Below are 27,884 nucleotides of genomic sequence, written 5' to 3'. Positions count from 1 at the left end.
TCTAGAAATCAGGAAGTTCTCGGTCATGCATGTTCCGGGAAGTCTCATGGACATTCCACTGTCTCGTTTCACCATCAAGAGTATGGGACGTTTCCTTAGTAACGACTTCTCCTGATAAAGAAATGCCTCCTTCATGGGGATGATAGGAAATAAGGTCTATGTTGGCATCCCCAACCGAGCTTTGAAACTGGCAGTGAAGACTAGGCCCGAACTTTTCGCCAACACCTTCGAGGCGTGCCTAAAAGAAGGAATATTCCCTGCCCAGTGGAAAAAGCAAAAGTTGGTGTTGCTTCCGAAGCCTGGCAAGCCACCTGGCAACCCAGCGTCGTATCGTCCTATCTGCCTGTTGGATACAATAGGGAAGATGATGGAGAGAGTCATCTACAACAGACTCCTGCCCATCGTCGAAGCCACCAATGGTTTGTCGGAATGCCAGTTTGGTTTCCGACGCGCCCACTCTACGGTGGACGCAATTGGCATGGTGGTAAACCTGGCAAAAGGTGCACTGATTTCTGGCGGCTGCTGTGCCGTGGTGACGTTGGATGTCAAAAACGCATTCAACTCGGCCAACTGGAATAGAATTAAAGGGGCGTTGGCTGACATAGGTGTCCCCGGATACTTAGCGAATTTGGTGGAAAACTACCTCTCAGAGAGGACTCTCTGGTACGGGACGGATGAGGGCCCCAAAGAGTACATTGTCACGGCCGGGGTACCACAGGGATCGGTACTTGGTTCCCTGTTGTGGAATATCATGTATAATGGGGTTCTTGCTCTTCCCGTCCCAGAGGGGACTACGATTGTCGGCTTTGCTGATGACCTAGCTGTGGTTGTTGCAGCAAAACACCCAGAAGATGTGGAGATTTACGCAACGGAAACAGTGAGAGCGGTAAAGTCCTGGCTAGAAAAGGCCGGGCTGACCTTGGCGGACGCGAAAACGGAAGCGGTCTTAATAACGAAACGCAGGAAAAATAACACTGTAAAAGTGGAGGTCGGTGGACATACGATCGTATCAAAGCCGGCTATCAAATGCCTGGGGGTAATAATTGATACCAAATTGAGTTTTAGGGAACACCTAGAATATGCATGCCAAAAGGCAGCCAGAGCCACCACGGCGCTTGTAAAAATGTTGCCAAATATTGGTGGACCGAAACATTGCCGGAGGTTGGTGCTAGCCGGAGTGGTGCGCTCCATCCTGCTCTACTCGTCGCCTGTGTGCTTGCAAGCTCTCAGAGACGGAAGCAGGTGAACTCGGTTTACCGGCGGATGGCTTTGAGGGTTTGCAGTGCTTTTAGAACCACATCAGATGAGGCAGTATTGGTGGTGGCAGGCATGATCCCGGTTGACATTCTGGCCAAAGAAATGAGTGTCCTGTACAGGGCAAGACATATGGAGGGGCATGCACAGCGTAGAAATGCGGCAAGGTCAGAGTCGCTTGATCTCTGGCAACGCAGGTGGGACGAGGCTACGAAAGGTCGGTGGACGCACAGGCTCATTTCCAACATTAGGGTGTGGCTTGAGCGAAAACATGGGGAGACCAACTACCACATTACCCAGTTCCTCACAGGACACGGTGGTTGCTACAAGCAGCATCTGCACCGCTTTGGGTTGGATGATTCTCTGAACTGTCCCAGATGCGATGGCATACCGAAGGATCCAGAGCATGTGATGTTTCACTGCCCACGATTTGCGATGGAGAGAAGGAGCTTAAACCAGGTGCTGAGCAGATGCGGGACCCCGGAGAGCTTGGTTACTGAGATACTAGAGTCCGAGGAGAAGTGGCTTGCGGTTGGCTCCGCAATCATCCAAATGCAGGAGGAGCTGCTGAAGGAACAAAGAAGGAGGAAAGCTGCAAATAGGAGAAGGATGAGTGCCTAAGAGCAAACCTACCCCGCGAAGTAGTACCTCAATGGTGGTCCTGCGGGGCTGGGACTGGAGAGACCGGGGGTGGTTTTTAGTGGGTGTGAATCCCACACGCGCCCGCTGTAGTTCCGCCATTCGGGCGTCGGAGCTGCGGCGGACGTGTCTTTCTAAGATTTTCCACCAAAGGTCTATGTTCATCCGTTGACATGAGGTTCACATTCTTTAGTTTCCTGATGATGTTCTTTCTAGCTCTGATGGAGTTTGCAGCAGGTAGTTCCCCTAGTTCCTTAAACCTGGGTGGGCGAGTTTGTCGCTGCTATAATTTTCCGGAATTCGTTGACAGGTTTATAGGTCTTATGTAGACCCTTTATTCTCGGCAGAATTGGGTGTCATATTCTTTGTGTGACTGGACTATCAATGATACTGCGGCTTTCCTTGAATACTTTTTCTATCCCTTTGATTGAATCCTGAAAAGGGTCTTTAGTTTATTAAAAATATCCTTCCTTTCGAAACTGGGTCTATATTGTCGCGTTGTAATCTGTCTTCTATACTATCACGACTGCATCCCTTTTGCCCGCTATTATATAAAACCCCAGTTTTTCCTTTAGTTCCTTTATAATAAATCCTTGTTTTCGCGCTATCCGTAGTTCCTTCAGGGCCGGTTTTTTGCATGTAGAGAGGATGTTAACCATATTTTTTCAGGTCGCTTCTCCTCCCGTCTCTTCGTGATTTTCAAACTGAATGCCTAGCTCAATATCGTTAATGATCTGCTCCTTCGGCAAGCGTGGTTGCTGGAGTCAGAGTTTAAGCCTATTTTCAATAGCTCTTCGTGAAGAAGATTCGTTTGAATTTATTTATTGCTGAAGTACTTCTGATCAATTCCTTGGAGCCTTCCTGTCCGAAGTCCTTACGGAATAGTCTTTTTTTTTCAGTTTTTCCCCAAGATTATCTTTTTCCATGTCTTCTCGCACTGGAAGGCATTCTGAGTCTCGCCTCCAGTATCAATGTTGCAGGAACCATTTTTGGTGATGAAAAAGAAGAGTCTTCCTTTTTTAACCAAAAGCCGTACTTCGGGAATCAATCGTTCCCTTCCTGCACTAAGTAAGCTAGAAGAGATAGGCCTTTCTCCCCCTCTCCCCCCCTCCACCAATTAGGCCCTAAAATGTTGAAACGAATGCCACAAAAGGAAAATATCCTACATGTATGACCCGCTTGTCATATTTCATTCGGCATCATTTCCTTTCTAGTTTCATCGCTATCGATTTTGTTCTGTTGACTTTCTCATATTCCACGCATCCTTTCCGGATAAAAATAATCCCGATTGTGAAATTAGGGTGTTAACTGTCACTTCTTCCCTGCAATGTATGAACTTTCTAGAATCCTGTCTAGAAAGTTATATTTGGAACACTCAATTGGCTCGAACATGGGGGCGAATGGCGCCATCGTCATAAAACCACCCAACCCACTTTTCAGGATTCACGCTAGACGATAACAGATGAAAGTGATAGCAATTTATAGCTAGAGATCTAGAGAAACTAGCCAATGAGTTACTCTGTTCTCGAGCGACGACATAGACAGCTTCTGATCCCAGAATACCCAACGGGGATAAGAATTGGAGATGGCGACGGATGAAAGAGAAACTTTAAGGACACATGACTTAGACGTAAGTCCGCTCTACGTATTACTTTGGATCGTTTGTTGGTAAGCTTAATTTACGCTTTATTTACCATATATAACTCCCATAAAAAGCGGATGAATGTAGAATGACAAAACTACCTAATTACAGAGCGGTGAAATGCAGTAAAAGGGTACCCATAACTAGCAAGGCTGTCTGTAGATTATATCGAGCACTTAATCGAATGAAACCTTTGAAGGAGTATAAGTAATGAAAATTGTTTTTCATGGAACATTTGACTGAGCCCAAACCCCCAGAACAATATTCATGATTGATGGATTGGCGTGAGGAATTGGAGCAAAAGTCCTTGAACAGTTCCAGACGTAAAATACGCGCTCGAATATTCACTACTTATTTCCGCGCGATTGATTTGATTTTCCAACAATTTAATGTCCAATAAAATCATTTTTAAGGAATTAAAATCCAACGTTTTGATTGTCAATGCATTTTTGACCTATTTGACTTCATAAGAAGCAACCACAGCGTAGATTGCTTCATGTTAAGTTCGCAGTACGATTTCGTCCTTATTTGGGTCCTTATTTGCGAGGAAGTTTATAAATGTAAGCCGTTGAAAGGAAATTTATGCTCGAACTTTGCTAATACCAATTTGATGATGAATTTGTCTGAAAAGTTGAACACTAAATAGGATTCCGAAATTCAAGGACTTCCAAGTTGCAAGTTGTCGATTTGAAAACGCAATAGGACATAAGGAGAAAAATTATCAGTCAAAGTTTGCTACGAATAAATAATGCTTTTAGGGAAGAATGTTTTACCCATATTTTTGTAGATTTTGATATGAAGGACTCAGGGCTGAATAAGGGTGTGTCTGATTCCACTAGATTTTCCTTTGGCCTGGAATGAATAATTACCAGGAGTTGAAAAATGTTGGATGGTGAAAGTCGGTACCATTTTTGAGTTCAATGGGGACATTATTTCTCAAATCTGAGCGGCCTCCTATAGTTCTCTCTCAATAATGGGAGTCGGATCTTCTGAATTATCATAGGTTGGAGAGGACTATCCAGCCTGTCATATCGTTTTCTATTCAAGCAGCCAAACATTGTTGACTATGCAATTTTAGGTTTGGTGACCTTTGGTATAGACCATTTTGAAGCTAATTTAGAGCCAACTTCCAGGTCAATCGAGAGGCGCTTAGTACCTGATATGATTGAGGGAGCCGATTACTAAACAGGAACGTAGACATAGCCTGGCATTTTCAAATGATCCTTCAGTATTGTGTATCTAACGAACCTAGGTTACCTTCCACCTCTGAATGTTTTGCTTTTCCGTCTAGCCTCCTCTATCTTGGTAGGAATCATCACTTAATATTATGGTATTCCCATTTCGATTGAAATAATGTCCAATTGGAGACAAATGGCCTACTTTTTACTGGTCATGGGTGGGTAGACTAATGCTTGGTTCTGGTAGTTTTTATCCCGTCTTCCCTAATATTATAAAACAATTGGTGGTTACATTTCTGCCAGCTAACCATAGTCATCAGAGGTCCTTATTTCATGTTTGTCATCAATCATCATTTTCATGTTGTTCAAAGTTGGATTCTTAGCACCTAATTTATGTTGCTTTGTGGTCAAGAGTATTTCGGTAGCCTAACCTCATGGGTGGGAAGTCGGTTTGTAAGGTTGGCGCAGAAAGGAAAACTATTCTAACAGAACGGAGTATTCAGAAGTCCAAAATGACCATCCGGTGTTGCTGCCGCCAACCACGAGGGAAACGCTATCCTAAAAACCTCAAAAGCGGTACCAATTGACCGTCCAGATTCGCTAGCTCCTAGTTGTAACTAAAAACGAAGTATTCCGCCAAGACACACTTGCTTGCCTAGCTCTGTTTTCGGCGCAGTGAATTCAGTGAATTTGGTTAATGGATTCGGAAAAGCTTCCCATTCCAACTTGAAATGCGTTTTTGACAAAGTGTACACCATGGTACCTAGTGTTATGGTGAAGAATCATGGTTTGACCTTACCAGTTGGGTGTTGGTTCCTTTGCACGGTGCAGCTAGGCAAAGTTGAACTCCTTGTGGAGCATACTGTTCCTTTGAATCAGCTCTCAATGCCCTACACACTTCCAGTCCCATCAAACTCAAATCATGGTCTTCTTTGGATGGAGATCCACTTCGACTCCCGGCTTCTGCTTTTCTCCAGGAATCTATTCTTACCTTTGCGTCATACTGGCATATGGGCACCATTTCGCATCCCATGTCACGATTTGGTGCAAGAAAGGTGGATTATGTCTCGCGTATCGTTCAGTGTCGAGCGAGATCTTCAAAGGCAATTTTAAGGTGCCTGTCCTTGATTTCTTTGTCGAGCCTGTGAGGCATTCATGTCCCAATTTTTTTAACAAATCTCATCAAATAAAGATGTTTGAGCGCTGTCACATGACTGGAGCCCATTTTTTCGGGGAATTTGCGAGTTTCTTGGCGACCGGTCTGGTTTGAAAATGCTTTGAGACGATTTTCGTTGAATTCTGAAAGGCGTCCGGCACTAGCCTTATCGTTGAGGTTAAAATGGCTATTTTTGAATGGTTCGAACCATTTCTGTGCTTTTGACTCACCTATGACACCATCTCTGTGCCAATGTCCCGAACAGATATTGAAAATTCAGATTCCCCCCTCCCCCACCCCCCAATCCCCAGCACCCAGGATACTATACTTCTTACTCGAGAAAAATGGTTGCGAAAAAAACCAGAATTTTATCTGCTTTTTCTTCAGCTTTTGTCCCGTTCACAAGCGAGGTCGGCTCGTTGTGATCGGTTTTGCCATTTAACTCTATCGATTGCCTGATCTGGGTGCAATCTCGAGGCATCCATCCAGCGTATCAAGCCACCGTTGTTTCGGCCTGCCTTTTGGTCGTTTACCATCGACTTCGATGTTCAGACCAATCTTGGCAATTGAATTCTCGTTAGCGCGAATTGCGTGACCATACCATCGAAGACCCCTCTCTCGCAATTTTTCCACGATCGGTGCAACCCCATAACGATCGCGGATATGATCAAAACGTGTCACCCCACTAGTCCAACGGAAAATCTTCGTCTCCATTACTGCAAGACGCCGTTCATTGTCTTTTATAGTCGGCCAACACTCAGAACCATAGAGAGCGACAGGACGGACGACATTGCAATAAATTTTCGATTTGAAACGCATACTGACCAATCCAGTAGTTGCGGTCCTCTCACTTCTATTTCAGCCCTGTTACGTACGTAATAGAGTTAGCGCCCAACGTGGGGGCACAGTTGTTGCGTACATAATAGAGTTTTTCTCTTTATTATTTATATTATTTAAATAACGTCTAAATGATATATAGACTCCCAGGAAACGTCAGTCTACATAAAAACAAAATCTCCCATGAAGAGGAAAGTCGACAACCGCTCGCCGACCAAGTAGACGAATCGACTCAAAGCGTTTTAGGAAAACAAAAGGATATGGTTGGGAAACTCTACGTTTTATGAGGAATCTGATCGAAATCCCAGACCTAAGTCTCTGCTAGACTAATGATCAGATGACGGCACGGCCATCCTCCTAACTTCGACTAGTCCGGTCGAAACTCAAAACTACGATCCAAACCAGGCAACCAAAGTCAACAAAAACGCGTCGATTAACTTTACTTTAAATATGTAATGAGTCAATAATTTGAGCTAACTGCTTCGCAATCATTTACAAGGTGGAGCTCCTGAGTTTCGAATGGGCAACTGAATGGATAAGGTCCATTCCACTCCTTTCTACATCCTCCACTCAGGCTCTTTCGCAATAATTTTTGCCGGCTATGAGGAGGAATCCGCTGAAGCTCGAACTTACAAGAGGAGGTTCACCTGGTGAACAAAATCCACCTAAGTTCATTTAGGCATCAGAGTATTCGTAAGCGAAGCAAGCCCTGTTCCTAACACCATCAAGCCCGGTGGGTGTAAAGCCAAAAACATAGAATACCACCTTTCGGTACCCACGTTGGGCGCTAACTTAGTTAACTTTGTTAGGTACACAACAATTGTGATCCTACATTGGACGCCAACTTCGTTACGATGAGAGTCGGCGTTACATAACCAACACGGTCACCAAGGTTATTAACCAATCAAACTCCCTCCCCTAACAGGTTTGCCAGTCGTGAACACCGACTGTGTCCTGACAGGGAGATAATATTTGATAACCAAGAACCCCGGCCTTCATCCCACCGAACTGCTAGCATTTGGATTAGCTCCAGCATTTACCGTCCGGTTCCATATATTCTCTCGCGTAGTCGATGTTCACGACTGGCAAACCTGTTAGAGGAGGAAGTTTGGTTGGTTGACAGGTTTGGCGACCATGCTGGTACCAAGGTGATGCAACGCCGATTCTCATCGTAACTGAGTTGGCGCCCAACGTGGGGCCATAGTTGTTGCGTACCTAACAGAGTTAACTGAGTTGGCGTCCAACGTGAGGCTCAAAAATTGGTATTCCAGCTATGTTGCTAAATGTAGAGCCCAACGAAACCACGTGTCTTAATAGAGGTAGGTTTTGGGTTTATCCTGGAGCTTAGATTCTACAAGTGAAATATTTTCGGAAATCTGAAAGTATCGATCTTAGCAGCTACATACTGCAAGGTATTTCTCGGCTGAGCTCCGTAGAGGTGTCTTTCCTTACCATTTTGCGGATATCGTTTTTATCATTTGAAATTTCTTCATTTCTTCTCTTTTATTAAGAAGACGAAGCGATGGTCTTTGAGCTATTTGAGAAACCTCCGAGACAATCAGTCATCATTGTCTCTCCTTCGCCCCCATTGGTTCCTTTTCGTTCCGACCCCTGGTTTCATATAAAGGAGATAAAGGCGACTGAATTCTCGGATTGCCCAATTCTTATATGTGTTTGTATTTCTACTGCGACTTCTTGGAATATACTTTTGACAGAAGAATTCGAAAATGGAAGAGAAAGTTTATGCACCACTAACCATCTCAGTCGAAATATAGTTACAGCTGACCCACGACCAAACAACAGCCTTAGGCTCTGGTACTGGAAGACTCGATGTAACCCAGCACTTACGAGGTGGCAACAAGTTTCACAAAGGTTAGCGTTGCCAACCTTGCCTATAAAGCTTTGCTTTCATTCTCCCCTCAGTCCGCCATTGAAATTCAACAGGTAGGACGAAAAATTTTCGACTATTCTGCAGTCGGTACCGAATGATGAGTTACCACCACCCTGACCTTCAATCAACCGCAAGCTCCTCTATGATTTGACTATGTGATACATCTGCATTTTTGGGGGTTAAAATTTAGTCGATTTAGTAAAAAATATTGACAGAACCCGCAAGTGGGGGTAATTTTCACCTTCTGACAGAGCATGCTCTTCGCATGTAGCGCTATAAATTGATATTAAAAATACCACCAGAGTAAGGGAGGCAGTAGTTGGCTTAATCTTGAGGAAGCCTTCAAAGATTAATTGAAGGGTCGTTTGTCGAATATAAATCTCTGATAGCGGATGTGAAGTCATCCCCAGTAATAGGCAGAATTACTGAAAGAATATTGTCGGGAAATTAAAAAAAGACAATTTTACGTCTGCAAAAGTCTCGGCGAATGGAACTTGTGGAACCTCACCAAGAAGGTTTACGCTTAGAATAGACGCCTGCCTTGTTCCTAATAATAATAATCGCCATAAGGGACTGTCTGTTCTACATATTCATTGCTTCCAAATGATATTTTAGACTCCTCAATTAGGCAAAATAAATATATAATATTTCGAAGATTGGACATTTGTAGTAACAAACGAGTCAGAAACCCCTAGCTTTTGGTTACTGGCTTTGTATGAAACTAGCTTTGTATTGATTTTCCAGGTGTGATAGTGAATATTTTCAATTGTTTTTGGTGAAAAATAATGTTATGTTATTGTTCATTTGAGCCCTGTTTAATAAATATATTTTAAACTAAAAAATTCAGTTAAGTGTCCCCCATCTAAATACCCATCATTTTCGAATACGCTTAACTTTGATGATCGAACAAAAGCTGTATTTTTTTCAAAGTTAATTTAGTTTATTGAGCCAGGTTAGGCACTGGAGTATTTTTCCAGTTTCCAGTTGTTTGTAGCTTTTGGAGAACATTTTTAAAAAATTCATAAAAATAATTAAAATATGGTCGTAATTTCCGAAAAATAGATGAGATGGGGAAAAAATGTTGCAAAATATTGACATTGCTTCTTTCATTGTTATCTACTAAATTACATACTAAGGAAGTCTATCAGAATTTTTTGATTAATTCCATGCTTTGGAATGATTTTGACAGTGGGGTTGAAGGTGGTGATGACCGCGGAGGTCAAGGAGCAAATAATTCCCAAAGTAGGCTGGCAAAATACTGAGGAGGCTGCCAATTTCTCAAAAAAAGCTTTGATTGGATTCGGTTTTTACGAACCATATATAGTGTGCGGGGGAATGTATGGGTTGATATATGAGGCGTATATATATATATTGATTTCAAACTCATCTGACCTAGTTAAAATTTACGATATTCAATTTTAAAGACAGTTTAGGAACATCGGAAACGACAGGGGTTTTTTTTTTCCATGATAATTCCAGAAGGTTATTTACTTTCATGGCTCTCTCTGGTATGACTCAATTCTTGTCTATAATTTTTTTAAGTCCTTCTTGGGATATAAAATCCTGCGTAAACCTTAATTTTAATATTCATTTCTGCCTGGTCAGCAAAATATAATTTCCCTTAAAAAACCGAGCAGACACATCAAATTCGATCGAAATAGCATTTTTCGCTCTCAGCTTCAATACTAAAAAAATGTTCATTGAATAAACATTACAAATTCCGGCATTGATGGTCATCGTTTTATATACGATGGCATTTTTCCTCAAGCTGATTTCTCTTAATGCATTCATTGCCCTCATTTGAAGATTTTCTTTTACTGTAGAACTTTCCTTTTCCCATTTTTCCATTGTAAACATCTGCACCCTCCATTGGAATTGTTTGAAAATCTCTTTGCCTTTTAGCTGCTTCCTAGTTTTATGGCAGTTTTCAGGATAGACGGGTAGACATGGAGACGACATTATGGTGGTATTACGAGATTGTTGGCTTTGTACTTTTGTGATTTTTAGTGTTGCCTGCTTTGTTATAATTCTGTTCATGTAGATCTCCATTTTTAAGATATGAATGTCATGGACTGTATTGTCGCCTTGATAAGAGGATTTGATATTCCTCTTCTTGTGACCTATAACCCATTGCCGGTCCTTTACCTATAATAATCAATGAGAAATAATCTAATGTGAACTTGGGCCTTGAAACGTATTAGAGCTCGCCTTTATCTCCACATGGTACTGGTATACGAAGAGCAGACGTGGCTAGATGGGAAAGGGGAGAGAGGGAAATCGGCCGAGATTATTCTCTCCAGGCGCGGAATAGAAATTTTAGCAGTATTTCATTTTTTGGTATCAAAGATTCGCCCTGGTTTCGGGTTTTCTACCCGTGGCCTTGACGCCGACAATAGGCTCCTGATCTTCCTGCCTCGATCACGTCAACATCCTACAGACCATTCCTACCCAGATGTGGCATTACGGAAAAAATAATCGTCATTATTAGAGCGACATATGATGGTCCAAAATGTCTCGTGCTGCACTGAGGTAAAATCTCGGAAGGCTTTGTTGTCCAAAGCAGAGTGCGTCCGGATTGTATTCGATGACGTTTTTCACACTGCCTTGTCCGGAGGGCGTCAAGGAATCTTTCTCGAACACTTCGACTACGCTGGAGCCACTTGTTTACTCTCTCACCCGGTCATGGACCTTGGCCAACTGCCTTTGTATTTGGAAAGAGAGGCAATAGAGTTGGACTGAAGGGCAGTACTAACCAAACCAAAGTTCTCACTTTGATGGGTCATACTAATCTCCCTATTTGCATTACTGGGCAGAGCATCGAAAACCTCGATTCAGTTGTTTACCTAGGAAGCATGGTTTCTGCTTACGGTGGCAGCAAACTAAATGTTAACCGACGCATTAACAGCGGTAGACCCGCTTTGGCTTTGGCAATTAACTTAATGTCAAGATCAAATTGAAACATGCAAAGTGAACTCTACTATTACTCAAAAGCTCCGATCCTTTGTCAACACCTGTCTTCATCATATCATCGGAATACGCTGGCTTGATACTGTTACAAATGGAGAACTTGGTGGCACTCGTACGCACTGTGTTCGGAAGGCGAAAAAGGCAGTGCATAGGTGGCAAATTAAAGAGGGGCTACAATTGTGTTGCTGCCTATGATGAGCGGATCGTACCAAGGGCACTTGGCGCAGAACAGTAGAGAAAGCGCGCAGACATCACAGGAAATCGTAGTGTGAGCTGAAGCGCACTATTTGCAAAATGACGACTGACTTTTAAAGCTCCGACCGGTGACGACCAATGGAACCATTATAATTATGTGGTCTGATCTTCACAGTGAGAAACTCGAACAACCCTAGCGTGATGAAAGCGCCGTAATGGTTCATTGTCACTAAGCCTGGCCTTATTCAAACCTTCTATACCTAACAATCTACGCAGTCCCTTAAGCGGCTTAAAATTTCTAAAAATATGGGAGGCATTGAGGTAATCATACTTGACTGTCTCCGGTGGTTTCGAAAGTATGTTGGTGATCTGCTAAACTGCTAAACAATTGGTATTTCCTGTTCACTTCTTGATGGAGTGTACGGCATCCACACATATACTTCATCTAACTTTACTTAACGCTGTGCAAGTGATAAGCTCACAGCAGGGACGAACACAGACACTCATAGCGACTGGGATTCGAATCCAGAGCAGCGAGATTGGGAGACTGAAACTGTACCCTCTCAACCATCGCGCCGTCCAATTGCTAAGATCCTTAAAATTATTTTATTGATATGAGGGAGAGCCTCTGGTGAATGTTCTCCAACAATAAATATGAAATGACTGGCTGGCTGCATGGCAGCAATTGGAACTAGACGTTTTAACCCTCTGGCAAAATTCAATAGCCATATATGACTAGACATGATAGAAGAGAAGCAAAGAGAATCTGTGGTAATCAAAATGTCATAAAAAGACCATTCATCTCTGATTGTAGCTACAAATTGGTTAAATCCAAAGAATTTCATTTTGGCCCTCTTAGTAAACTTCAAAGCCTTTGGAACTGCTTATTTCAACATTTCAATTCAATTTATCACCTATTCTTAGACCCACCTTCTCATGTTCGCTAGTATTCCTCTTTGGTCAATTTTGAGTATCTTAAGTAGAAATTCGCAAGTGGTTAACCTGAGGAGCTTACTCGTTGGTGACAGCCAGGATTCTGCAAGGATTGTAGTTAGGGTTAAGGTACCTTGTTTATTTCCCAGGTCCATTCTCGCTAACTCAGAAAATTTGCAGCTTTACAAGTGCTACTTTCGTAAGAACCTAGTTGGTACTACGTGCTACTCTTCTTCTTCGTTTCAAACCTTGACTTTCCTCATTTTTTATATCGGAAAACAGGGCCTCTTCAACGTTGACTGAGTCCTCCCACAGAGGGATCATTTATCAAAATTAGTACCAAAGCCATTAAGGAAGTTCCTTGGATTGAATCCCTCTGTTAAGAGCCAGAATAATCCAATCTGATCTGGCAGGTTCCTGACTAGATTTTTCGGGAGTGAGACGCCCCAGGGTGACAGTGATTGATGAAATTTCAAGCATATTGGACAGGAGTAGTGTACAGGTGATGGCATATGGCAACAACTTAGTGATGTTAGTAGCAGGATTGTTTCCCTCTTTGTAAGTAAATGGGGTGCAACAGCACGATAAGATATTGATGTTGTTTGCTATCAACAAGGATTTCATTATTGCGTGCTCAAAGGCTAATTTCAAGAGTATAGACAGCAATCCATGTTCCTGCTCGAATTTATTCTTTGTTGGAAATGAGCTGTCCCAGCTATTCTCAGTGCATATCTACCAGGTTGAATTCGACTTGTTCGCTTTGGGTTGAGTTTCGCTAGGATTCCAAAATGAAGTGTAACTTGGTGCACTCCGTTGCGATTGGTATGCTCATTGGAAGTCATCGAGTATTTGGTGAACATCGACGTTAAGCTCAACCTATTGTGATTTCACCAAAACTTTCGATTCTATTCTATTAATCGTATGGATTTCGATCAATTTGGTTGAGATCTTAAAGGATTAGCGAAGTAAATTCAAGCTTTTTTAATAGTTGCATCCTGTCTTGTTTTTTCTTTCTTTGCCTTAAAATATGTATATTAAGGGGACCTGCATAATTTTCCGTATGATCCGTATGATTTTCGCCCCGAGTCCCGTTTTCCAGCGTAATTTTCACATCGACCCCAGATTTTCTCTCTACGCCTTGCTCAGCTGCCAAAATTCTTCACTCAACTCCTCTTTTACAGGCAGACACGTGCACTGGATCCCATAGTGTCACTGAACACACAACCTGAACTATAGTAAATTTCATTTTTACGCTTTTTAGTGACCGCGGCTTTGCGACATTGACAATATTTTCTTTGCGTTGTCCAGGGACAATCTGACGGGAGAATGCATTTAATAATATGCAATACTCCTTCGTTTTCTGCCGTCCTAACACTCCTTAGCTTTCCCAATTTACTACTCTCAATTTACCCATTTCTATCCCTACAATCCAACGGGGCGTGAGGTGAAGTTCAAGGCTAGGTTTAGCGAGACCGGCTGATCGAAGAGACAGCTGATGAGCGGGAGGAAGAAATTGGTCGCAAGGAGTTCTGCTGTGCTGAGAAAGCTGACAGCTTGGGAATTAATTGGCGATTGTTGGCATCAAGGTGTTAAGATTTAAAATTATGACGGTAATCGGGAAATTTTGAATTTTGAATTTTGTTGAAGTTAAATTAATTTCATTTTACAATTATTTGCCCAAAAAGAAGTGTTGTGAGCATTGCGAGGACTTTTCTTTCGATTATGGCGGCGAAAAAAGTTGGGGAATATTTCTAGCGACCCTAGCATTGTAGGCGGCTTTAATTTAGGTTGAGTGACATGTGGAAGACAAGAGAAACTGTGAAGGATTCAGGAGGAGGTATTCGGAAGAATTTATTGATGTGATATCCCTGAAGTCTGAAAATTTAGCATTTACGACAGGGTGACAGGGTGATATCAATCATTTGTGTGAATGTAGGATTTTTATATATTTGTTTTAGCAGCGCATGTAAAACAGAGAGGAAAGTAAGTCTATACGGGCATAACCTTTCCTCTTTGGGAACTATGGAAGGAGGAGGGCGGACGGGGATTTTCGTTGTTTGGTAAAGTTGTTTGCCCATTTCTAAGGTTTTTGTAAACACAAAACCTTATTAAAATCGGTTTACCGTCTGTCTGTCTGTCCGTCTGTCTGTCTGTCTGTCTGTCCGTCATACGCATTTTTCTCGGAAACGGTTATAGCGATTGACACCAAATTTGATAGAAAGATGGGAACTGTGAACGCTCACGCGTACAGTGAGTTACATCCTTTTACGTCGAATTTAGGGGGGGGGGGGGGGTCCGCATACATGCAAACGGGGGGTGTAAATTTTTTTTGCATCAAATATACTCATGTGGGGTATCAAATTAAAGGTCTCGATTAGTACTTTTCGAAGCCGGTCTTAGTTTTGACATTTGTTGGAAAGGTGGGGAGTGCGGGGGGTTGAAAGTGACCATTCCTTTAAGGGGCCATTCTCAGAAACTACCATACCGAAAAATCTGAAAAAAATCAGGAGGCTGCCACTATATGGCGCCTGGGCTCCGAAATACCTTCCATACTGATATCTGTACAAATAAAGTTAATAATAGTATGCTACCATAATTTTTAGTAATTGGCAGCAAAACCCCCCTTAAGTTCATGTTAGCACCATGAAATTATATATGTTATATCCTATATAATAATATAGGGTATAACATAGAGCATGATCTCACCAAGTTTGGGCGAAATAGCACTATTATTAACAAAGTTATAATACGTCAAAGTTGTCGCTTCCTTGCAAATTCAAGAATATGAATGTCAATATCATCCGAAAGTCAATATTCTCACATAACATATGCATTTATTACGTGCTACGTACTAAGAAATACACAAAACCTTTCGTACCTGAAACGCCCAACTTCCGGTTTCCCGACTTGTTATTCTTTAGTGTGAGTGTTTACCCAACAATTTTCATTTTATTCTTATATTTTAATTGTTGGAATGAAATTAGTATTAACGATTAATATTGTCTTCTTTGGGGTATTTTTTTCTATTTTTTTTTTGTTATTTATATTTTTACGGTTATTTTCTTAATTTTAATTAATTTTATTATTTTCTTTCGGTTTTATTTTGGGCTATATTCTGTATATTTTATTTTTTTCTTTTATTAAATATGTTTCACCCTTGCATGTTTTTTGTTGTTGGCCTGAATCCTAACTAAATCTATTTAAGTTGAAGACTTCCTCTTTGCCTTCTTCTTTTTCTTCAGCCTTTGTCCCGTTCACAAGCGGGGTCGGCTCGTCGTGATCGGCTTCGCCATTTGGCTCTATCGAATGCCTGATCTGGGTGCAATCTCGAGGCTTTCAAATCCTCATCCAGCGTATCAAGCCTATTCATGTCTTATTCCGCAAAACTCTCTTTACATAAGGAACTTCCTCCAATATCAAGGCCTGAGTATGTCAAGTCAGGGCGGCAACTTTAGAGGCCGCGCCTCATAAAACATCTGAGGCAGAGGAAACATCGATCAAGAAAGTGATCTGTCGTGGATCCTCCCTTTCGATCGGGACACTCATTTCTGGAGTTGTACGACTTCACGCACGCGGTCGAGGCATTCTTTTTTTTTCTTTTTCATTTTAAGGTTTAGTTCGCGTGTTGTTTATTTTATTAGGCTGACTCGTCAGAATGCCTGTGTTTGATTTATTTTTCAGGATCCGGTGCGGATCCATGATCAAGCACTTGTCGATGGGGCACTTCGATGGAGCTTCTAAGTTTAAGGACGAACCTTCACAGTCAACTTCGCCTTCTTTTTCAGAGATTTGGGATAGCTCTCCCCTCTTGGTCGCCTCCGGCCACTAAGGGTGGTCTGGATGTGTGGATCATCTATACCCCACACAGGATGGTAGCTCCTTCGATATTAGTAAAAAAGAAATCGGTAAAAATTTTCAAAAAGCTATCTAAAACCGAAGGTCCGAAGAACGTGCTTTCTTGAGGCTTAGCTCGAAGTTCTGAGTTCCCAGCAATTATTGCGACCCCGCCACAAATAGTGCTTTCTTGTTACGAGGTTTGTAGATGTTTAGTGGATTAACTCGGCCGATTATTTATCAAGGAAAGCCAAAACTCTATTCAGTTTGACAACAGAGAATTCAACCCCATATTTAACCACAATTTGAGTTCCCTATTCTTGGTCTCGTCCCAGGAATGGCAACCTCAATAGAATATATCAAGTAACATCAAAGGCAACCCTATTTACTGCGCACCACTTTTACCACTTTCAAATAACACTCCGTTAAACTGTTGAACGATTTTAAGACCAACTCAATGCCAAAGAATCAGCTATCCCGTAATGATGATCAAAGTGGTGACAACGCAGTTCCATCTGGAAAACGCTCCTTTCATATGAGCTCCAATATAAAGACCATTGAAACTGCTTGTGCTGGCTTCTATCTTCTCAATCCGACTTTTTCTACCCCCCACACCCCCTTTCATCTACTAAATACTGCCATTCAAGTTTTCAAAACTCTCCACTAACACCATACTCCGGCCTCACCAATTCAGCGCCTTTAATGCTCTGCAAGATTTCCCAGGCGACCATGATACCGAATCACCTTGATTCAATGACGACGACATGCAGAAGGTTAAAAACCTCACTTTCACTCCCGACTACGACGCAGACTATCATACGAAAACCAGACGTAACCTCATCCCCTCGATGACGTGCGACTGACATGGGGTGTATGCCGAACTGAATCGAGTTGTGGGTGGGTGGGTGGGGGTTCATTTTTCGCCTAATTTCTACCCCATTTCACATTGGTCGTCTTTGATGCAATGTGTTGGTGGAGAGATTATTATCGGCTTTCCTCGTTCGCACTTTCACTGAAATTCACCTCCACCCAAGTTTGCCGATTCATTCCTCCATCATTAGGTTATGAGCTCCCCTGCCGTCCGAAATGCGGTAGTTTATTTCGAAAGCTTTTCTGTCTGGGACTTATTTTTTTTTTTTTTTTCTTGTCGCTTTCTCGCCGACACTCCGCTGCTTCTAATCGTCTCAACGAGAGATGTGTAGACGAGTTCATCCTGCATTGTATTGGGCTATTTCCGTTTATTGCCCAGAACCACCCTCGCTGTCGTCCACAAAAGGCAATTCAGTAGCTAGCGGAGGAGTACTCTGGTACCGGGTGAGAGTGTGGTTAAACACAAGGTTTAACCACCATTCTACCGGTATCCAAACTTTTACAACCATTCTTTTTCGTACAATGTTTGTCGCATATCTATGTAATGAGAATAGCTGTACATAAAAATATAAACGGTATTTTGTATGAGAATACACTGGGAAGTCCTTGACGGTATTGCTTAAGGTCAAGGATATGACGAATTGCTTGCTTTATGATATTTAGACATGCCATTCCTCAACGATATGGGTGGAACAATGGTGGTGTGGATTTAAGGCCTAGGTTGAGAGATTAATTGTCGGTCCTTTATTATTTGCCCGGATGGAAGTGGAGAATGGAGGAAGGACATGTTTCGTGACGACCACGCTACTATGTTTAATGACTTCCAGTTCCTGGAAATGGTGAAAAAGTGGCTATTATACTGGATATGTGTGGGAACAACTTGAAATACTGGCAGACCCCCATGAATGCTGAAGCCTGCTGGAATGTGAACCGCCGATGTTGAGCATAAATTATGAGGAGGGGATCCTTTTTGTCATGCCTGTTCGTCCAGCTTCTTATTTCATCTTGACTGAGTTTGATCGAAATTCAACACACTGGCTTATCCCTGCCTCGCATAAGCGACGGCACTTCTGAATTTATTCAGAATCAATTTTCATCCCCTCCCTCCTCCCACTGAAGGCTACTCTGGAAAATTCTCTCAGAATATTTCCTGTGTTTGGTAAAATCAAATAAGTAACGCAAAATAAACTGCATTATGAGTCGTTTTGTTTTCACAAGAATATATTTTTATAGCATTGCCCCGACTGCAGTAATAAATCCTTTTCACGTAAAAATCAGATTTATTGAAGAGATTGATGCAAACGGTGAAAATTTATACGTCATAAACGCAAACGGGTTGAGAAATTCGAGCCGAATCTGAGTGTCTTCTATGGCTGTTTGGTGTCCATCATAACCAACAAGTGAGTTTCCCTTAAATCCTTGACCTTCACAGCACATAACCTGGTGATGACATCTTTATTATCATTGCCGCGTCATTTAGGCAAATTATGTTTGTTGCAATATATTTTCGGAGTTGTTATGCCGTCGTATAATCGTAGCCTTCAACGGCTGCATAAAATAAGCAGAAAATTGGAACATATTTGCGGACAGAATGGGGTCAATGAGAGAAATTGGAAGAAATGGTAAAGACTGTCATGAAGCTAAGCAGGCCTTTCCCAACATAAAGGAGTCCTCCTCGGGACCAAGGTTAACGCTGCTCTGTACCACCATCTTAACGTCATGTCATTATCATGGCCGAATTGTTAATACACATCTGCCTTTAATTTCCTGACTTTATTCTTAAAGTCTTGTAATAGCCTGATCCATATTTGGCGTCTCTGCTTCGCTCCCTGTCCTGATGTTTTCGCTTGGCTTCTCTCCTTTTTTCGCCAAACTTGAGCTTCTTATTTGGCTTCATCATCCAAATAATGTGTACTCTTTGCGTGCTGTGAGCCTTTATGATATGGCCTTGGCAGACAGCAAACGGATATAAACCACCCTCGTAGTAGGGATCTGTCGGAAAGGTTCTGCCGCGCCACCACCCCATCGATCTGCTTGGAAACCCTAGTCGGTTCCCAGACCCACTCCATCTGGAAATACATACAAAGGTCTGAACGAAGGATTCAGGCTGTTCCATACATCCCGTTTCCACGGTATGGGATGTTGTTGGTATGGCTGCTGCTGTGTTCGAGATGGGAAAATAGGAACGTCACAGTAAACTTTCGCTTTTCATCGTTTTGTGTCTGGAACGAGTTTTCCAGGCTCGACTCTACGTGTAGCAAAGATGGCTGTGGGACGATAGTAAGTGGCCTTTACAAGGCCATATCGTTCGCCCACTCTCATCCGCTTACAGACTTGGATGCAAGTACTCGAGACAGTTTGTAGAGGAAAAGCCATGGATCCTATTTATTTAAAGCGCAGTTCGTTATGAGATTCTGGATACCAATCGTTGAAAAAAAATTGTCCTTCTAAGGAAGTCCACAATTTGGGGAATCAAATCCAAATATGCCTGTCTACTGGAGAGAATCCTGTCACTGGTACCTTTCAATTAGCTTTCAAATCCCTGACATCTTCTCCGATAGTTCCAGATACATCAGACACCATCCCTCTCCGGGAGATCCAGGAACTCAGTCAACCTTTTCAATGCGAATATGCATTGAAAGACAGGAAAGTATCTGAAGTGCTGCAATCACTTTCCATCCACAGATTGTCAGTGGAAACTTCCCTACATAACATGACCGCATAACGATGCTACTTCACTGAAACAACTATGCTTGTATTGTGCTTCGATGTAAGGATGTACTAGGAGCCAAGGATTTTATAGTCAAAAATAGAAGTAATGGAAAATGTCATAAAGTGATGGCTCTCTCGTATCTAAAATCCATCTGAACCCAGGCGAAATTTACAAGCTACACGATGGATTCATGGACGTTGTAAACACCTCTCTCTCCCTTCAGCTCCTTTGCTTCCTTTTCTCCAGTGTACTACGTCTAGTCTGGCATGACGTATCTTTTGCTACAATTTCACTTTCACTTTTTACGAGAAATGATAGATTCCCCACTTATTGCATGGATCAGTGCACGATATAAGATACTACGTAAATTATTTTTTATTGAATGGCGTCTCATTCATTTAAGTGGCGCATCAAATCATGTTGGATTTGATGGATATATGTACATCGGAGGCAACCATGCCTGCAGTTATATATCCAATGTATGCAGTTATTTAGTGCTCGTTGGTAACAGTAAGGAAAAAAGTGGCTAATGGACGCAAAATTCAGGAATCATTAGGAGAGACGTGGGTTATGGAAGGATTTTACAACAATTTCTTGAGTGACTTGCAGGATGTTTTTATAAAGGAAAATGCATGCATATACGTTTGTGTTTGGGTATGTGATCCCCAGACGAATTAGAGCAACATCATAGCCAAATTACTCCTTCCATAATTACGTGGATAAGCATTAAGTGTAGCTTTTATTAATGCATCGTTTCTTTCACTTGAAAGATACTTTGATTTTAGAGGATGACTTTCAGGATTAAAGTGTCTAAACAAGCAGGGATGGTCACGTTGGTTAGGAGACCATACCGGAGTTAGTCCCTGTCATCGACGAATGCAATATCAATTTTAAGGAATGAAAAGTGACATATTCACGTACCCTAAACCCTGAGTGCGCCCCATAGAGTTCACCAAGGTGGGCGGGATATTTGACACTACTGGGGAGCTGCACTTGAATGCGAATACTGGTTACTGGTTAGCGAAAGTCAATTTCGTCTGATTTTCTGAACATCACCAACATTTTTGGTTCATTACAAAAGGCATGCACATATATCCTTTTTCTGACATAGATGTCCACATCTTTTTCTTGTTGGTTTCTTTCAAAAGCTTCGTCTTTTTCGTGGTTTCTTTCGAGATTTTATTTAGAGGACTTCATACAGAAAATTCCTTCCCCGGCGCATTGCTTTAATTCGTATGATGGGAAAAACTCATTGCACATGCTCGACGTTCATGTGAAAAATTTCGCGCACTTACTCTGAAGTTAGCTTCGTGTATGGGATACATGGGATAGCGGACTAGACACAAAAACCTATTTCGGCGTTAACGATACAAGCGCTAGTTAGCCACCTCATGCCTAACCCGCGCATTTGCAATGACATCCGGTGTCACCTAGAAACTCGATTTGATCCTACTGTATGTAGTCTTCTTGTGTTTCATATTTCGCCAGTGATTGCCTTCCAGAAGCAGTTGGAAATACGGGCGTTTGCGGTAGTACGCTGAGAAGCTTGATCCAAGCTTTTTAGAGCTGTTCATCCTTAGCTTCTGGAAATGGTTTTAACTTAATACTTTCCGTTTATTTATCCTCTTTACTTCTCTATTAGCAGCCAAATTGGAAGACCATTCCTTCACGCTGAAAGAGGAGAGGAAACCAACTCTCATCCTCAGAGGAATCTCCCCCCATGAGTTCACTCCCGAAGACATGGCATAGGAAATCAAGGAACTAGCGCAGATCACACCTGTCCGAGTAACTAGGCTTCCCACCACGTGGTCACGAGCCAATGGCTCTGACGTAGAGGCCAATATAGTCACAAAAAAATACCCTATTGTATCAACGGATTAGCTGGGAGAAGCCCCGAAAAGGGGAAGTCACCCAATGTTTCAATTGCCAACAATTTGGCCACATATCCGCAAACAGCCGATACGACCCCAAATGCGTGAAGTGCGCAGGCCCACACGCCTCGAGGGACTGCTCCCGTTCAAATGTAGAAGACAACACCGTAAAGGAGTCTGTGGCACCCCGCAAATGTGCAAACTGTGGCCAACTGGGTCACACTGCCCTGCCGTAGGCTGGAATCTATCCAGCGCAAAGAAATAGCAAAAAGCATCCCGCAATCTCGATCTGCTTCGTTCTTCCCCCACCTTGACAGACCCTCGCCTGTTCGTGTCTCGCAGCCTAACACTCTGCCTCATGCCAACTGGACCACCCCTCTCTCACTGACCCCGTCTTTTGCTGCAGTGGCCAGGGGTCGAGCAAGACCCGAAACCTTTAACCCCTTATCGCCTGCACATTCTTTCATTCCAAGGGGCTTCTTCAAGGAAGCCAGGTCTCTATTCAATGTTTTTCTCCTCGCTATGGAACACAATTTCCGACTTCTATCACAACTATCTCCGTCTCCTCCCTGAAGACAAACCCGAAGCCTACCTACAATTCCTCTTCAAATTGTTAGACTACCAAAATGAAGGTGCTCACACTTAACACTAATTCGCTCATTTCTAACGACAAACGTTTCGCTCTCCACAAGCTCTTAGAAGATTCCAATCCTAATCTCGCTCTCTTAAACCAAACCAGACTGGGGGAAGCTCCCAACGTAAAAGTACATGCTCCCGGTTACAGTACTTTTCACAACGACGCGGGCAGAGGCACAGCCGTACTAGTCAAAGCTGGACTAAAGGCAAATAGTATCCCATCGGCTGCAATATCGAACCAGAGTCCAAACAAAATTCGTATTTTTGGAACCAACACTAAAATATTTATTAAATTTTAAAGCAGACATGCTCCGAATAAATGCGGAATAAAATATCCAGCAAAACGCCCCCGGCCGCTCGGATCACAGGTCCTTGTTATCTCCATCGATGGCATCATCGATGTAGCCTTGGCTTCCAGTCTTGGAGCTCAATATTTGTTTGGGGTTTACTCACTTAGACCAGGTATTTCCCGAAAGACTCAGCAAAGAAAAGTTGACAATAGAATTTTGGGAGTTAATTCATCAGTCTGTCGCTCCAATTGATTGTTTCATGCACCGTGACGTTGTCCTGGCCTTTAGCATCCAGTTGAGGTCACAAGGTCTCCGTAATTATATCCTTATTGGGAATGTCATCCACAGTCAGTGCATCTCCGGTCTCCTATTCAAAGGGGTAGGGCTAGAATCCGCACCAGACAGTTGTTCATCGAGGATACATTTCTTGCTCATGAATCACGTATAGATTTCTTGATCGTCAAGTTTGACAACTTTGTTTGCTGACGAACCTTTGAGGAGTGGATTTGTTTTGAAAAATTCCTCAATCTCCCATTGAACGAATTGCCAGTGTCGTAGATGTTCTACTGAAAGAGGATGTATGGTTTCGTCCAAGGCAACTCCTCCGATGCTGCCTCATATTTGCGTTCGGAGCTCCCTGACCGAAAGCGGTTTCTCACTGATAATCAGTCACATTTAGTAAATGGATCTGTATAAGGGAGCTAAAATCACTTAGGAACTTGTTTTTTTTTTAACTAAGTGTTTAGTCCAAAAAGGGTGGTTCGTTGACCAAAAAATTGGTAAAACTAAATATAGATTGAAATTACCCGTGAAAGTAAAGTGTCGGTCTCAATGTAAAATGACCATAAATTTTTGTCTTCCTTCAGTATATTCTTAGGTAAGTGTGGACTTTGTTTAACATATGCCAGCCTTTTTCTTCTTCTTCTTCTTTTTCTTCAGCCTTTGTCCCGTTCACAAGCGGGGTCGGCTCGTCGTGATCGGCTTCGCCATTTGGCTCTATCGAATGCCTGATCTGGGTGCAATCTCGAGGCTTTCAAATCCCCATCCAGCGTATCAAGCCACCGTTGCTTAGGTCTGCCTTTTGGTCGTTTACCATCGACTTCGATGTTCAGACCAACCTTTGCAAGTGAATTCTCGTTTGCACGAATTGCGTGACCATACCATCGAAGACGCCTCTCTCGCAACTTTTCCACGATCGGTGCAACCCCATAACGATCGCGGATATCCTCATTTCGGATGTGATCTAAACGTGTGACGCCACTAGTCCAACGTAGCATCTTCGTCTCCATTACCGCAAGACGCCGTTCATTGTCTTTTATGGTCGGCCAACACTCGGAACCATAGAGAGCGACTGGACGGACGACATTGCGGTAAATTTTAGATTTGAGACGTTCGTTGATACGTCGATCACAAAGGACACCAGTTGTGGAACGCCACTTCATCCAGGTTGCGTTAATGCGTGAAGCAATTTCATAACGCAGCTCTCCATTGGCTGATAGCGTTGACCCGAGGTATTTAAATCGCTCAGTTCTGGGCAGATCACTGCCGCTGACAGTGATTGTGCCTGTTTCATGGGGATCGGTCGTCAAAAATTCGGTTTTGTTTAAATTCAATCTGAGACCGTGTTGCATGAGGCGATCATTCCATTTTTGAACAAGTTGCCTTTTTAAATTAATTAATTTAATTATCCGAAAACAAGCCCAGAGTCGGGGCTCACAAAAATCCTCTAGTTCTGCAATGAATAAAGGAGGCCTTCTCCAATGCGGACTACTCTAAAAAAGCTTTCCTTTCCTCGCTGTTTATTCTTATTCTACACTGCTTTCATATTTGTAATACAATCAACACTAAAAGACCAAATTTTTCTATTTTCAGGTATAGTACAAATGATGTTGTTGTCGACCAAGAAACTAATATCGTAAGTAGTACCAACGAAATAATCATCGCTGACATTCATAGTCATTGCATAATTAGTTCAGTTTAGTGGGGGGAGCGCAAGTTCAAGCAGTATAATTGTACTTTATCGGGAGATCACCTATTCAGTGGCCTCCCACTTACGGCATTCCCAGGCTTCCCCAAAAATGGGAGCATTCTCCAAAGACAGAGCCCAAACTCTTCGTTAAAAAAACGTTACCAAGGTATCTTCGTCCGAACTCTGATGAGACCGGGTAACTGCATTTGAATTGCATAACCGTCTCTTTCTTGTCTTCATATATAGCTGGTTCTGGCCCCACCATTGACGAGCCAGTCTGTCAGCTTCCTCATTAGCGGTGATGTTCGAGTATCCTGGCATCCACATCAGGAATTTTTCGTTCTGTCAACCCCATTTTTGTCGCAAACAATCTACTGTTGCCAATGAATCGACATATTCCGCCTGGAATGATGGAACGAGGAAAAACTCAACAATCATAAAACACAGGATATAAGACGGACCACTTGGCAAAAGATAAGAACAAAATGAAAGATGACTTGTGGTTTCGTCCAGAGCAGAGGGAATCCATCAGATGCTGCCTAGTCTGTCAGATGCTCTCAACCTCTCACTTGGATTACACTCATCCTGGCCTCCACCACAAACCACCGTTTGCTAAACACCCACTTGCCGACTGACTGACCCTCCGACCCCTATCTCCCCCCCTTTGATCGGGCATTCTCATCTAAATTGTCATTTGGACGGGCTTTTCCGAAACATTTTTAAGTGGGAATTATCCCTGAACCCGAAAAAACGGGAAACAATAGTTGACACCTAATATGGTCCGCCATAAAATCCTTTTTCCTAAATATACAAAACAATGTAAATGACGCCTTCAAACCCCTGTCCCCTCTGGCCCCACTGAATTACTCTGAAGAAAATCAAGCCTATGAAACCCCTCATCATTTTTGGATTCATATTCTCGTCCGACAACTACCCCACCCAAATTGAACAGCTTCGCTGCGAAAACGATGACAATTCCAAGTACATCCCAAACCAAACTCTGCGCCCAATTTAATAACCAAATGTCAGTCCCAACCAAAAGCCACTCCGTATCTATCGTTTACCTTGAATCCTTATTCTTTTCCAAAACCAGAACAAATTCTTTTGTCTTTCCCTTCTCAGGATAAAGGGGATGTTTGAGGGTTTCCTAGTGTATTTCATCCAATCTGTCCCTTGTCGAATTCGGGGTGTATGACATTTCTGAGGCGTTACTTTGTCCTTTACTTCGGTGGGTGGTTTTCATCGACTCTTATAATTGACGTCGATCATGAAGAGAATGAATAAGCAGAACTCGTCTTTAGTAAAAAAGTAACTATCACGAGAATTTTACTGACAAAAGGACGAATTTTGACATTCATTGGAGAGGCTTCATCCTTTCTTTGTCAATCCTTACTTGCCATTTTGGATTCCGAAGAGCAATGACCTACCTAGGTCTCTCCACATGTGAAGATACGTCTCAAAACATCATTCGTTTCTTCAAAAGCTCTTATAAATCCCCAACCTCACCTGTTTTTGATTATCTCTTGACAACCTCGGAACCCAATGAGCGCTAATTTTTCTGAAGACGTGCTGTTTGCTAGTTATGATATGGGCACTTCCGCTGCTGCTATACACTTCTGACGCGATTTCGTCAGCTATCCAGTAAATCATCTTTAATAAGACGTTGTCATCCATAGCACTTGATCTTAACTGACAAGCATGGATTTAATTTTCGACCCTTTCCCGCGAGATCTTAAATTGGCCCAAGTGAACACTCAGTGTAGGGACCATGTGTCGTCCCAAAAGTTTGCCCTGAAACAAGTGAAAATCTATGAGGAGTTAACCCATTTGTTCGTTCATAACTAAGACGTTGTGTAACCGACAAAGGAACGTCTTATTCTTTCATGACCTTAACTGCAACTAAGCAGAAAGGAGACAAAGCTGGTGACACCCTCCTCCCATCAGTTCCACCATCAACCGCTCACTCTATCGTCCAGTTTGGAATCGCTTGTCGAATCACTAAATCACACTTGTTCTAATTTTTCGTCCATCTCAACAACGGTTGTATCTCCAATCTCTGTAAAACATTGGCTTTCTATGGACCAAATAGTGGCAATACTGGTAGACAAAAATTTTAGTATAATTGGAAACTTCCCATAAGGTCGGTTTCTAAAAGATTAACGATCTGACAAAATATGGCTGAAAAGTTCCACGATTCTTTCCTCCTGTATTCTACTGATTATATTTTGCCTGGTCCGTCAGCCCCCATTCAATATTTTGTCCACACGCTGCACCAAAGGTTGAAGTCATGCGAAAATCTTCAAAAGTAATGAAATCTTGAATGGAATGGTCTTAGGCAATAATGGCAGATAGTTGACTTCACTTGGTATGACACTGATGGTTTTTGGCAGTCCAAATATCTGTTACGTAGATCACTTTATTTTCTTCCTTTATTGCAAAAGTGTGCTTTGAAGAAAGTAAATATACTTCTGCAGAACATATACTCAAACGGGCATAATATAGAGGAGATTAGCATGGCTCTTGCGGAAAAATGGTACCCAAAATCTTGAGGCATTCCACATTTTGACTAATCAGTGTAGCAGACTCAAACTGTCCGTTAATTTTGAAAAATGTTTCACCATCGCATTCTCGAGAGCCTATACAAATGTATTTGGATTAAACATCAACTTGGTCCTCCTTGAACACAAAAATTCTATTCCCGTCTTGGGAAGAACCATCCGGGCTTCACTAGCAGTAAAGGACCATGTTAACTCCATCACTAAAAAATCCAGAAAAGCTGCAACGATCTTCAAGTTTGTTACGCGGCCAACTGGTGTTTTCACCTTAGAGAAGACCTCAAACTAAATATATCCTCAACAGTCGAGATTGCACCCAGATCAGGCATTCGATAGAGCCAAATGGCGAAGCCGATCACGACGAGCCGACCCCGCTTGTGAACAGGACAAAGGCTGAAGAAAAAAAGAAGAAGTCATCAAACTTGATTGGTCTGAACATCGAAGTCGATGGTAA

General features: G+C 42.4%; 1 protein-coding gene and 1 non-coding gene across 3 annotated transcripts in view; both read left to right on the top strand.

Moving 5' to 3' along the window:
- The window catches only part of LOC119647411 (ecdysone-induced protein 74EF), a 717,970-nt gene that overhangs the window by 415,780 nt on the left and 274,306 nt on the right, over window positions 1-27,884 (top strand). The gene's annotated exons all lie outside the window — the stretch shown is intronic.
- Window positions 27,338-27,440, top strand: LOC119650513. The gene has a single exon (XR_005249325.1). It is a non-coding gene; the product is annotated as a U6 spliceosomal RNA (small nuclear RNA).

Source organism: Hermetia illucens, chromosome 2 (genome assembly GCF_905115235.1).
Source record: "Hermetia illucens chromosome 2, iHerIll2.2.curated.20191125, whole genome shotgun sequence".
Lineage (NCBI taxonomy): Eukaryota > Metazoa > Arthropoda > Insecta > Diptera > Stratiomyidae > Hermetia > Hermetia illucens.
Note: the sequence above shows the minus strand (reverse complement) of the source record. Positions and strands in the feature narration are given on the sequence as shown.